This window comes from Benincasa hispida, chromosome 11, assembly GCF_027475165.1.
Source record: "Benincasa hispida cultivar pf3 chromosome 11, pf3_genome.v1.1, whole genome shotgun sequence".
Classification (NCBI taxonomy): Eukaryota; Viridiplantae; Streptophyta; class Magnoliopsida; order Cucurbitales; family Cucurbitaceae; genus Benincasa; species Benincasa hispida.
Genome location: NC_143488.1, coordinates 69,352,538 through 69,367,698, shown reverse-complemented (window position 1 = coordinate 69,367,698; position 15,161 = coordinate 69,352,538).

The window sequence follows — 15,161 nt, the reverse complement described above, 5'->3', positions numbered from 1 at the left end:
GGGTGGGTAGAGTTTCATTACACCCGTCTTGTCCTTGAACTCGGAGTTCTTGTGTATTTATGAATGTTTACGAAGTTTAATGTGTTGTTGGGGGGTGGGCTGAGATTGAGTTAAATCATTTTGGGGACAAAGTTTGAGTTTTATGTGTGTTGGTCATTGTTTACTCGTTTTGTGTGTTTTTGATATTCGGGAGGTTCCATGTTTGTCGTGGGGGGTGGGTAGAGTTTCATTACACCCGTTTTGTCCTTGAACTTAGACTTCTTGTGTATTTATGAATGTTTACGAAGTTTAATGTGTTGTTGGGGGGTGGGTTGAGATTGAGTTAAACCATTTTGGGAACAAAGTTTGAGTTTTATGTGTGTTGGTCATTGTTTACTCTTTTTATGTGTTTTTGATATTCAGGAGGTTACATGTTTGTCATGGGTGGTGGGTAGAGTTTCATTACCACCCTTATTGAAGTTTGAACGTGTTGTGGATGTTTACCGATATAACATTTGAATGTTTTTGTTTTATTGTAGAATGCTGTTCGGAGATGAGCTAGGACAATTGTTGAAGATGTTGTGTTCCGACGTGTTCTAGATGTTGTTTTGATTTTATTTCTTTTATGTATTTGTGATATGAATGTTTATGAACTTCTAGTATCGACTTTGTTTGAATATTGTAATTTTTTATTTACTTGTTATAATATGGACTTCATTTTCGTTGTTTAATTATATGAATCTTTATTTGGTTTATTATGTTTTACAGGTTATTCAGATCAAATTTTAAAAAATTACAAACGATAGATTAAAAATATTCGATAGACAATTTTCAACTAATTAATGAACTCCCCACGCATATATTACTGCGTCGGGAGTTCTTGTAACTCCCGACGTATTAAATAAAACCGTCAAGAGTTCTGGAACTCCGGACCCATAGAACAACCGTCGGGAGTTCAGGAGTTAGTCGGGGAACTCCTGACGCCCTATACGTGTATCGAGAGTTCCCCGACTAACTCCCGACGCCGTTTTAAAGTGCGTTGGGAGTTCCTCTCCCGACGGGTTTCTCCCGATCAAACTCCCGACGACCCTTTATTCGTCGGGAGAGGCTCTCCTGACGTGTTTTTCATACTTTCCTGACGAATTGTGACGTCGGGAGAAATTAGATTTCTTGTAGTGTATATAAAAAAGAAAAAAGAAAAATAACCCCAATAAACTCAGGTCAAGTCAAAGCAAATCATAATTAATTGAAACTTTCCCTACCAAAATAATATCACAAGCAAGGTAAGGGATAAAATAGCATAGCAATAGGAGATGGCCACATATATTTACTTCTTTGTTGTAGATTCACATAACAATAGGGACAATGACTTCACTTTCATGGCAACAAATCACATTAAATGATTGACAACATATTATGTGCCCAATCTTACCATTTCCAGCTTTAATCAGTGAAAGAACAAAAAGAGAGGACCCAAAAAAATAATAATAATAAAGTAAAACTTAATGTAGGACCATATGACTTTGTTTTGTATAGTACCCATTGCCCAAAGTTTTGAGTGGTTCATGTCTTAACCAAATAGACTCACATTTATGATTGAAAGCTTTGCTCTCCGACTTATAAAAAAAAAAAAATTTCAAATCGTACTATATGATGTTCATCCGATCTTCATATTTTGATGACATAACGAAGTTGGGTTGTTAGCAAGTTGTTTCTGAAATTGACTTGTCTAACCTTTACTAAAACAAAAAATTTATTTGGTTAGAAGTGAAGAATAATGCAAGATAGGCAATATCATGCCAAAATAATTACAAAATTAGTCCATGTGTGAATATTGATTGTATTAGTTATAGTTAATAAAAGGTTTAATTATAAATTTAGTTCATGAACTTTAAAATTTATATCTATTTGGTTCTTGAACTTTTGAATTTTTTAATATTCATTAATATATTAGCACAAAATTAAAAGTTTAGAGACTTATTAAAAACAAATTTGAAAATTTAACTATCCATCTGACACTTTTAAATATTTAGTGATTAAATATATACAAAATCTAAAATTTGTAGACTAAACTTGTAATTTAACCATTATTTTGGAAGTGTGTTAGCGACTAAAAGTAAACTACTCAATATATTATACTAGCTATTGAAAAAAAATATATATTAATTAATAGATTTAATCAATTTTATACCATCAAATTACTTTTATAAAAAAATCCTATTTTTACACCTTATATTCTCTCGTATTAAATACATTTATCCTTTTTTGTATACCTTTTTTTTTTTTTGTTGGAAACGACCATTTTTTTTCTCTTTTTTTTTTTAGAAAAAAAATGTCATTAAATTTTTTCACCTCTTTTAATACTTGTATGCATAAAGACATGATGTTGATAATAAAAGATATTGAATGAATTTACTTACACTTGCAATAAATTTGGTCTACCAGCAAAATGTACCCAATATCTAATTGGAGAATTGAATAAGTACCATTCTAAAAAATGACTCTATAAATATACAAGAGCCAGATTTGCAAAATGAAATTGAAATTGAAATTTATATTTTATTTTCTATTTGTAAACCCAAAGTTGAATTAAATTTATTGTTAATTCTATTTTGGTTCATCTACTTTAAGACTCGTTTAATTTTAGTTCAGGTATATTTCAATAAATCTTAAACTTAGTTTCTATCGCTTTATTTTTATTCGTTGGTTTAAAAAAAAAAATTATTATCTATGAGCCATTTCACTATAAAATTTGGAATCATATGCATATAGTGTATTTTCTTTCATGAAAATTATTGATATTATTTAACCAATTTAAATAGATATTAATATTGAATGACTAAATTTAAGATTTATATAAAGCACGATAACTCACATTTAAAATTTCAAAGTCAAAATTTGAAAAGTCCCAAAATATAAGAAACAAAGTAGTCTTTTAGCCTAAATTTATTGATGAGTTTAATAAAGTATGTCATATTAAATAATTAATTATTTGTAATTAAAAAAAGGGCTGACAAGAGAAATAACAAATTTTAAAGTTTCCTTTAAAAAAATGGTAAAAAGGTTTCAAAATTATAAAAATAGCAAAATGAATTTAAATAATAAAAAATACTAATTAATAAAAGACCAATCTACCCTAAAGATTAACAAAATGAGTACAAATAGATAATGCTTAAAAAAAATGGAAAACCACAAAGACACTCTATCTAAACATTCTAGAAGCAAAAAAAATTACAATCTCAACCAAAAGCTAGCTAAACAATAAATAACATGGCCAAAATCTTAGGGTTCCAAAATCTAAAAACTAGTCAATATGGTCCTCACTGATAACCAATTGGCGACTGTTTCTTCGATGGACGACCATGATGGTGTGCCGGCAGTCCAATGATAATAGGTGTGGCATGTGGCTAACCAGTTGGTGATGATCAAAAGAAGACTTGAGAGTCATGCAAACCGAAATGTAGCATAAATGGTGATGATGAAAGAAGAAAGAATGAAAGGTTCTAAAGGAAGAGATTCAAGATGCCAAGGAGGGTGTGCTGACATCCATTTTAAATGAGAGGTTGTGGAGATATTATGGCTACATGCTCATTGTAAATATGAAATATATATATATATTTATAAATATGTAAGGAGGAGAGCCCTTAGATTTTTCTATTTTCCACAAAAAAATTATAAATATATTGGAACTTGGAAATGAGGGTTTTTTTTTTTTTTTTTAATGAAACGATAGAGAATAAATCTTGTTAAAATAATAAATAGGTATATTATATACCAATGATATATTGGTATACATTTTAAAAAGTACACACTATATAAATAACAATAATATAAACAAAAAAAAAAAAAAAGATGAATATGCTAACAAAACGTATAAACAAATAAAAAAAGAATAAAATGAAATGAAATCTAATAACAAGAGATGGATTCAAATGGATGTTGTTGAAGAAAAATCAGGAAGAATCTCTAGATTAAATCAGGAAACACATAAAATAATGATTAAAATCGCATAACTTCATATTACAATTATATTGTATGTGTAGATGTAGATTAGTTAATCTTATAACTTTATGTTACAATTACACTATATGTGAAAATATATTTAGTTAATTTCCAGAGCTCACCAAAGACAAACTAGACATACTTTTAGCTTCATATTACATTTTGAATATGATAATAACATGTTTAAATAAATGAAAAAAGATTTAGATAAAACTAAATCGAGTAACAAAAAGCTAAATCAATTTTTAAAAAGTTAGATAAACCAAATTTGATAATAATGTTCTCAAAAAGTTGCAGTGAAGGATATGTTTCTACTAAATCATTATTCAAATATAGTGTATTTGAAAAACTCATAGACACATTAAAGAGTAGTCAACCACCACGTAAAAATCATAAATCCAACGCAGTTGTGCAAGTTTCGATTTATTGTAGTGTGAAGATTGAATCGTCATACAAGAATAAATGAAGAAGAAAATAGGAAAATCAATGGATCAATAAATAGAATCGTTTGGTAAAATCAAAAGATGAGGATAAAAAAAATTGAGATTAATAAGAAAAAAGATTGTAAATTCAATCTTATATATGCATCAATAACAAACAAATGATTTTTAGATAATGAAATTAAAATAACCAAAAATGTATGTCAAAACATTAACAATGGTAATATAATAATATAATATAAAATGAGATAAAAATAGTGACTAAATATAAAATATGTACAATTGAATCTAATAATATATATAAAACAATTCAAACCTTTAAAAATATGGAAAAATATTTGGTTAATTTATTAAGAATCGTATAAAATAATGAAAAACAATTCAAACATTTGAAAAAAAAAATGTGATTTGATAAAATGAAATTTGATAATATATGGATATTTAAAATATAAATTTGTTAGAAAATCTGGATATTTAAAATATAAATTTATTAGAAAAATATGAATATTTAGTTCAAGTGAAATTAATTCGAAGAATGGTTAAATAGATCTAAACTAACAATAAAATTTGCATTGAAATGTTAACTAAGTGAGGAAAATCAGGAAGGATATTTTCGGGAAGACGATTATTTTTATTTTTTTTTTCAAATGAATCGATTAAAGGGAAAGTGGAGGACTAAGTCGGCAATGACCTTATATATGGAATCACATAATTGTTTATGATTCTACACTTACCATGTATTTATAGTTTAATCAATAACAAAAACTATGGACCAGACAAGGGTAAAGCAGAGATTTGAAAATTTGCGGCCATGTGCATGTCACATGAGTTTCCATAAATCTTATTATTTACTAATTTTGCCATTTTTCAAAACCAAACCTTAAAATTTGTCATATGGTCAATTCTGCTAAAAGAAATTGATATGAGGCCCACTTGATAATGATTTCGTTTTAATTTCTATTTTTGAAATTTAAGCTATTTTCTCTCAAACTTTCAATTATGATTTACATATTTGTTAAAGAAACACTTGAATTCCTATTTAAATTCTAAAAACAAAAACAAGTTTTTAAAATTATAATTTTTAGTTTTCAAAACTTAACTTGATTTTTTTTAACATTAATAAAAAATTGATAACAAATCATAAACTTGTGAATAAAAGTGATGTTTATAAGTTTAATTTTCAAAAACAAAAACTAAATACTCAAGTCTTGTTTGGTAACCATTTTGTTTTTTGTTTTTTGTTTTTGAAAATTAAGTCCATTTATTTCTCATTTCTTACAATAATTTTTATTTTCTGAAATACAATGATTGAATTCTTAGTCAAATTTCAAAAACAAAAACAAGTTTTTAAAAGCCATTTTTCAATTTTCAAAGTTTGGCTTGGTTTTTTAAATCATTATTAAAAATAGATAACAAAGGAAGACATTTACGGTGGAAGTAACGTGTATAAATTTAATTTTAAAAAGCAAAAGACCAAAAACCAAATACAACCTAAATTAATTCATACTGATTTTTAAGTGGTCAATATCCAAATTTTAGTTGTGGTATGGACTTCTAAGGTTCCATCCCTCTCTTGTCATTATTGCATAACAAACAAATGATTCTTAATTGATTTTTTTAAGGAGTTCATGGAGAAAGTTGAAGAAATTGGATAATTATGTTTGAGCAATTTGTCAAGTAAGTTGACAAATGGCATATGGATTCTGAACATTCTAGCCATTTTTTCAGTGGACTCTTTTTAATTTTGGATTTTTAAAAAATGATATAAATTAAAGCTTCCCATTGAATCAATAACAAGATTATAAGGATTAAAAAAATTGCTTTGAACTAGTCTATCTAATCACATTTAATACAATAATGTGAATGTGAATATGATAAAGGCAAACACATGAAAATGACTAAAAAAATTGACCAATGAATTAACTTTTTTTTTTTTTCTGGTTTAAAATTAGGGTTTGAAGGTATTTTTTTCCTAAAGGTATTGTAGTTAAAGTGTGGGGTGGGAAAATCGAACCTCTGACCTCGAGGTCGATAGTATAATTATTATGCCAATTGAACTACGCTCATGTTGGTAATTTGAAGAATTTGTGAATGAGGAATCAAAATAAAAAACCAGAAAAAATAAAGAACAATTGAATAATTATTATGCCAAGTGTATTTAAAGAAGATGATTGAATACTCATTAAATTACAAGTTTATAGTTAATTGAACTTAATTTCATATTTATATCTATTTTGTGATCTCTTTGAACTTTGTGTTTAATTAGGTTCTTAAACTTTTAAATTTATGTCCATTTGGTCTCTAAACTTTTAACAATAATATGCTTAATAAGTCCAATTTTGTGTATCTAACATATTTCATAACTTTTCAATTTTATGTCTGATTGGTCATTGATGACCTACTTAAAAGTTTATGCTCTTATGAGACAAAATTTAATTTTATATTTAACACATCAGTTAAGTCTTAAAATTTATAAATATGTCACAAATTTATTAAATACAAAATTAAAAGTTTCATAAGCTTAACATTATTTGAAAATTTTATTAGACATTCTTTTTAAAAGTTTTCGAAACAATTAGACACAAACTTAACCAGTCATTCAATTTATAGAAATAAGTGTCTTCACAAAAAAAAAAAAAAAAAAAAAAAAAAACTTAAGGAGTGTTTGGCTCACCAGCATGAATTGAATTGAGTTAATATAATATATCAACTCATTGTTTGGCCCACCAACTTTAAAGGTTGGTGGAGTTGAGCTAGTATATATTACCACTCACCCCAACTCTTCCTTCTTCCCATGTTTTCAATGACTCTACCCATAATCACTGTCACACTCCGAGAACTAACTTTGAGCTCCAACAACCATCTGTGATGACAACTCCGGCGGCCAACTCCGAACTTCGACAACCAACTAGGATGGAAACTCCGACGACCAACTCCGGGCTCCGACAACCACCTCCAATGACAATTCTGATGATAAAATTCGGACTCCAACAATCACCTCCGATGACAGCTCCGACGACCAACGACAACCACCTTCGGTGACCCAACTCTGATGACCACCTTTGCTACCAACTCCGACGACCACCTCTGGTGACCTAACTCCAACGACTAATTGGCTCCAACAAAGAACTTCGATGACCAACTCTGACAACCATCTTCGTAGACTTCGACAACTACCTCCGATGAAAATCACCTTCAATGATCATCTTTGAGTGAGCAACTCTGACGATCAACCCAAGGTTTCAATAACCACCTTCGACAACAAACTCCGACAACCAACTCAAATTCCATCTTCATGTGACTAACTTTGGACTCATACAGTCACCTCCGACTACAATTTCTAGCAAAAATCATATTCGATGATCAATTTCAATGAACACTTTCACCCGACCAACTCTAGGATTCGAAAACCACCTTCGATGACAAAACTTCGACAACCAAATCCAATGCACCTTTATGTGACCAACTTCAAGTTCTGACAACCATCTCCGTCTACAAACTTCAACAAAAATCATCTTCGATAATCAACTTCAACAACCACTTCTGACTACTATAAGACTAATGACTGTTAAAGTATGTTGTAGGGTTGTTGATTATATAAGAAATATTATTTTGTTGATTATATAAGAAATATTATTTTGTCTACATTAAGTGCAATGTTTATACGTAATGAATTCACATATCAAATGGGTGTTAAGAATATTTAGACTAAAAATATGTATGTAGTTGAAAAGTATGTAATATAAAACACAAAAAAACAACCATAAAATGAAATTTTTTTCCTAGAACATTTTCTAGCAAGAATTAGTGAAAAATAGAAATTTATTATCTGATGATCCTCTAAATTTAGAGGAAATGAGAGTGAAACTGTTGAAAAAATGTGGTGACATTTCATTGGTTGTTACGATGATGGGAGAGATTTAATTAAAAAAATATATGTCAGAGTAAAAATATAGAACAACAATAGAAAGAAGAAGATATAATGAAATTCATGGAAAAAAATTGACTAGAAAGTTTTGGTTTTGTTTTAGTTTCTCATTTTATTTGACCATATTTCTATAAGAAATATAATGGGTTAATTGTTTTTCAATGCCCAAAAAAGAAAGAAAGAACCGTTCTAAAAATTAAAAGAAAAAAATTACAATCCATATTTTATTCAAACAAAGATAGTAGAATTATTGAATAAAAAAGTTTCAAAACAAAATAGTAATCATAAAAACATATTATTTAGAGTTCAAAAAACTGTATCAGATACCCAGACATATGAACTCTAGACATCCCATCTCGACTCAGCACGTCTCTTCGAGTCTTGGAATATATTCATGTAGAGCTAAGATTATTTTATACTGCATTCAATTCTTATGTAATATTTGAATGCAAGATATATACCAGTAATTTGAAACTCAATCAGTTGTCTTGCTCACTTTTTTATATGTTTGAGACTAATTGGTTTTGAAATAGTTAAAATTATTTTTGTGATTCTTATGAATCACTTATGAAATGTGTTTCTAATAGTTCAAAATCGGTTTTGATGGTTAAAATCAAATATTAATTTGATTTTGAAGGATTAAAGACAAAAGTTTTTGTAATATAAAAAAGAAATGGTATTCTATGAGGGAAAAATTCAGATAATATACTTTGAAGAACCAATTTTGATAATATTTTTAGAACCAACATCTTCTACTATACCAATCTCGTTTGATCACCTTTTTGTTTTTTGTTTTTGAAGATTGAGTCATTACTCTTAATTTCTTAGAATGATTTATAACTTTCCTAAGTACAAGAGTGAATCCTTCATCAAATTTCAAAAACAAAAATCTTATTATTTTTGTTTTCAAGTTTCGACTTGGTTTTTAAAAACAAATTTGAGAATATTCGTACAAAAATAGATAACAAATCAAGATATTTAAGGGTGGAATGAATATTTATAGGCTTGTTTTTTTTAAAAAAAAAAAAAACTAAAAACCAAATAGTTACAAACCTAAACAATTAACTCAACTATTTTTTTTTTTTAAATAAATTATTATTTATGAATAGTAGAGATGAAATCAAAGCATTATATATATATATATATAGAAAAATTTTCACATATAAAAGATGGCAAACTATTTTTAGAAATAACAAAAAAAAAAATAATGATAGACATCTATCTATCAACATCTATCACATAGTATCAATGATACACTTTTATTAGTTTCTATTATTGATAGACAGACTTGTATCAGCCTCAGCTTCTATAAAAAATAAATTTTACTTTAACTAGTTTTTCTTATTTTTCTATTTTTGAAAATATTTCAATATATATTTTAAAAAGTGATTTTTCATTTTTCTCAATTCAAGAAGTCTGATTGTATATAATGGAGGCGGTTGAAGCTATAAAAGTTAACAATTAATTGGACAGTTTAATCAACAAAAATAGCTAGATTTGCCAATGAAATTGATTATGAATTTGTTAGAATCGCAACTGTTTCTGTATTTTTATCTAGTAAAATTGATTGTGGATACCAATCCAAAAAAAAATCTTAGTACCATGATACGTACCTATTACTTCAGTTTATTATTTGATATATCATTAAATTATTTATGAAGACAGGTAGTACCTATTTTTATATATTCCACTCTGTTGTTAAATCATAATTTGTGATGTGATCAATTTTTCTTATTTTTTTTATAAAATATTTTAATTATTTTTCTATGTGAGTGATGATAAGAGATGCATGAAATAGGTGCATCTCAAGTATTACCCATAGAAAAGTACCAAATGCTCTTTCAATTTAAAAAAGAAAAAGAAAAAAATTCCAAAGTTTATCAAAGAGTTTTTCTTATGGTTTTTTTTTTTAAAATGGCCACAATGCTCTATCACTTGCCAAAATGACTATTAAGAGGTTATATTGTACTAACCAAACCTAAAATATCACTTCTTAAAAAAGCCACTATTAAAAAATAAGTTCCATACTCAAAATTTTCTCTCCACATATTGTGGATATTTCTTTTCTTATTTAATTTAATTATAATAAAAGTTTTAAAATTAAAATGAACCATTAAATTAAGTAAGAATTTTCTTTTCAATTGAGATTGGAGATTAAAACCTTAAAGTGTGCATATTATATCTTATTTTAACACAAATATTTAATTGTTAATTGACTTTTTTTCTAAAAAAATATATATTATTAGAGACTTTGGAGTGGTTTACATGTGAAGTGAACGGCCTAAAATTTATTGCAGTAATTAATATCACATATAATTGATGCATTATTAATTTGCCTAGTAACGTCATTAAAATACATTATTTTATGGAAATCAAAAATAAAATCAAAATCAAAATGTTAAAATGTAATGATTTCATGAATTTTATAAGACATAATTTGAAAAGATACTAAAATATACTAATTTATTCTTGAGGTTGAACATTTAATTCTTGGAACATATGTAATAATGACTTAATTCATTAAACTAGATTTAAATTTGGTAAGCATACTTATCTAACAATTAATTGTTGTTTTGGATTGTACATTTTCAATTAATGGTACATTCTTAAAAGAATTATTTTAGTTGAAAACTTTATAAATGATGATTTAAAAAAATTTAAAAAGAAAAAGGGAAATAACTCTTCGACAAAATATTCTTACCAAGATACCATAAAATTAATTTTTTAAAATTGGTCGTTTAACCAGACTCTGAAACTAAATCTTTACCGACTCTAAACTTTGAAATTTGTGTTTATTTATTTCTAAATTTTTAAAAGTGTCTAATAAATTTCAAGATTAATTTTACCTTTGTATTTAATCGATTTTTTTATAAATTGATTTAAAAAATGATTTATCTATAAGATGTACTTTGAATTTTATAACAATGAAGTTCTAAAATTTTCGTTTTGTGTCAATTAGATCCATAAATTTTAAAAGAATATTTAATTCATAGACTAAATTAATACATGAAATTTATTCATTTAGTGAAATATTTATAATAGATGTATATAAAGTATTTCAAAACAATTTAAGGACAAAAAGAAATATGCCGGATAAGTATAGTATTAAATTTTCGTCGACATATTGATATTTTTATCGATTTTCTACATTTTTATGAGTTCAACATTGACATAAAGAGTGAATTGATATTTTCACTATATCATAGAAAAATAAATAAACAACAAAATATTACTGATGTTAACATAATAAAGATAATAAATATGTTAACTTGTTTAAAAATTATAAAATGTTTATTTAGTAATTTAAATTTATTTTTCCATAATTTTTCCAGAAATATCTACTTACATCAATATTTTATCGATATTTTCATCAACATTTCAGTAAAATTAAAATTTTGATATATTCATCGACATCAACGTTTTAAATCATGGAGATAAAATTATATTTGTGGTTGTAGTTGGATTGAAGAAAAAGAAAAGGAAAAATAGATTGGGAGGAGAAAATGGTTAATAATGAAAAAGGAAAAGATAAGGCATGGTACCCCTGGCCAATCTTTGAGACGGGCAACCCTAGCTACTATTTAATTTCATAAAGGAGAAATTTAAAGAGAGAAAATGAGAGGATGGGAAACACAACACTCATTATTGAGGCCGGTGTGGGGCTATATCCCTTATTATTTAGGGTAGGTGGAGAATAGTCATAACACTCTCAAGTGAGAAATCTTATCTGAAGATCGATAGTACAAATTTGATATTATTTGAACTATATTTATTTTAATTAAAAAAAGAATTTGATAATATTTATGCATGAATTTTAGGTGGGTATGGAGAAATTCTCAATATACGCCCAAATGAGCTTAGCTCAACAGTAACTAATATGACATATTCTTTTTAGAGGTTGGAGGTTTGATCTTCCATCTTTACTATTTGTTTTACTTGAAAATTAAAAAGAACTAACAAAAACTAGTATGTAATCTTTCCATTACACTCATATTTTGACAAATTATTAAATAATATATTACTTTAGTTCATGCGTGTCTTTTATTACAAGCAACGAATGGTGGTAGAACAAAAATACTAGATATTTTTCCATTACAATGAGGGTTATTTTCTTTAGTCTTTGTACTTCTAGATTTTTTTTAGTATACCGTACATGAAAGGAGTTGTGATGTTCTTATTTATTAGATAGTATTGGGTTTTGTCTTTGAACAAATTGACAAACAAAAGACTAGCACATTCTATCTTATAAACATTTAGGGTTTCTTATTTTTTTTTTAAATGTGGGATCCTCAACATTAAGACTCGAACAAAAATGATTTTAAAAAAAATTAATAATAATTTTGTTTTATTATAGTATATTTTTAATTTCTAGTTGAATTATTAATAAGGAAAGAAACTATGTCTTTTAAATACAAAATTTTTAAAATTTTCAAAACTTTAACTTAGGTAAATTAAACAATGGTAGAAAGTTAATAACAAAATGAGGAAACCTAGAAATAAAAATATTGCGTTAGCTTAATTTTAAAGAACCAACTGGTTTCTTAACATGACACTAATTTTTTTATTATTTACTTTTTAAATGCTATATATTTTTTTTTTCAAAAAAACTTTTTATCATAATTTTCTTCTTTTTTTATAGTAACATTTGAATTTATAGTCAAATTTTAAATAAAAAAACTACTTCCTAAACAACTGTTTTATATATCTTAAAAAAACTTTGAAATATTGTTTATAAATTTAATTTTCAAAAATTAAAAAACAAAAAAGTCAAATCCAACCTTTTTTTGAGTTAATGAGAGAAACATTTGTGAAATAATGAATCATCCGAATTTTGTGGAATGATCCTTCTCTTTTTGTGGCAATGAAACGATGTTTCCCTGTTTAGTTTAGACTTATCGCCTTAACTCTCTTTCCATTCTTCACCTTTAGGAAAAATAATTTAAAAATTACAAAAATCACGAGAAGTATGATAATAGTTATAATTATATTTTTAAACTTTTAATTATAAAAAATTGACCCTCAAATTTATGTAAGTATTCAAATTTGAACCCTTCAAACTGACATAATTGTTGAATTGTATAAGTTTGAAGATCCAATTTTCTATCATTTGGAGACCCAATTTCTATAAATATTATAAGTTTGAAAGAGGCAAATTTTAATAATTGTATAAATTTGAGAGCTCAATTTTTATAATTAAAATTTTGATTGTTTAATTGCAATTAACCCCGCACTTTAAGAGTAGGTATTTATAATTTTCTAAAAAAAAAAAAAAAAACTCCACTCTATAAAAAAAAAATGTAGTAGCTACTAGATAATAGGAAGGGAAGCAGTTGCTCTAAAATTATATCTCCTATGTCCCAAGTCATAACTCATAACCACTACTAGTAAAAAAAAAATATTAAAAAAAATAAAAATCTAATCTTATGTTAGATTATACCTATCTATCTTTTGTCAGATCAATTTATAGAAATCAGTTATAAATAATGACAAATATATCTTTTATTTTTTACTATCTATTTTCTCGTTAATCATCCATCAATTAAATAAATAAATAATCTTAAGGTTGTTAAGCATATGATTGATATTTACTCAAAACTTCATTTTTTTTAAGACATTATTGTAATAGACTTCTTAAAACCATAAATTTAGGTGAAAATAAGTATTTTTTTTAAAATAATAATAATAGATAGGAAAATTTGATTGGTGAATAAAAAAAGGACTTAAATTTACCATGGGCACACATGTGAATAAATGGTTGAATATATATAGTAAAAATAAGTGAAAGTTTGATGAAGATTTGAAATATAAAATGAATTTAATTGTGTAAATTAAATTCATTATTTAGAAACTTTCAAATTAAATTGAAACTCCAAATTAAAATGATATTTTATGAACAAATTTAACATGTATGAAAGTTAAATTTGTAGTTTTTTTAGTTTGAATGAGTTATGTTTGATTTTTGTCAAGTAACAACTCAATTGAGTTAAAATTGAAAAATATTTCTATTTTGTATTTATTTGATTTTAGTTTGTATTTTGAAGAGTTACTAAGTTGCTAGCCTATATATCGCAACTTGGTTATTCAATTTTAGTATTTCATTCTAAAGTGAAGAGTTTTCTCATTTCTTTCTTTTTTTTTTTCTTTTTTTGTTCTTGAGGTGAGTTGAGAGCAAGTATCCAAAAGTTCTGCTAGATCCGAGTAGTTCAAGGTTGCAGTTCTACTAGAGTTAGTCGTTGTATCCTGCTGAGACGATCGTTTTAGTCTGCTTGCAGCTCGTGTAGAGCGACTAATTGTCTTGAGGACAGTGCTTACCAAAAGTATACCTCAACTATGTTATGGAGTCTTCAAAAGTTTTGAGTTGAAGTGTAATCAATTTGCTAGTGTGTTCAATTCATATATATTCCATTTTTTCCAACACAAATTATATATAATTTTAGATCGATAGAACTAGTATGAATTTAGGAAGATTTTCAAAAAGAGAAAATAAAGAAAACTTTTTATATAAAATAGCAAAATTTAATTTTTTTTTTTTTTTTTATAGAGGCTGATGGAGGTTTATAGAAGTATATCAATGTCTATCAATAATAGAAACTGATAGAAGTCTATCGTTGATACTTTGTGATAGATGCTGATAAAAGTCTATCAATGTCTGTCAGTTTTTTTTTTTTTCTATTTTTATAAATAATTTAACATTTTTTCTATTTGAATTTATGTGTCACATCCAATATCCTGAAAACAGAAAACAACCATGACAAAAATTTATTGAAAAAAAGTGAAACAATAAATATGAAATCGATAGATTTTCCATATAT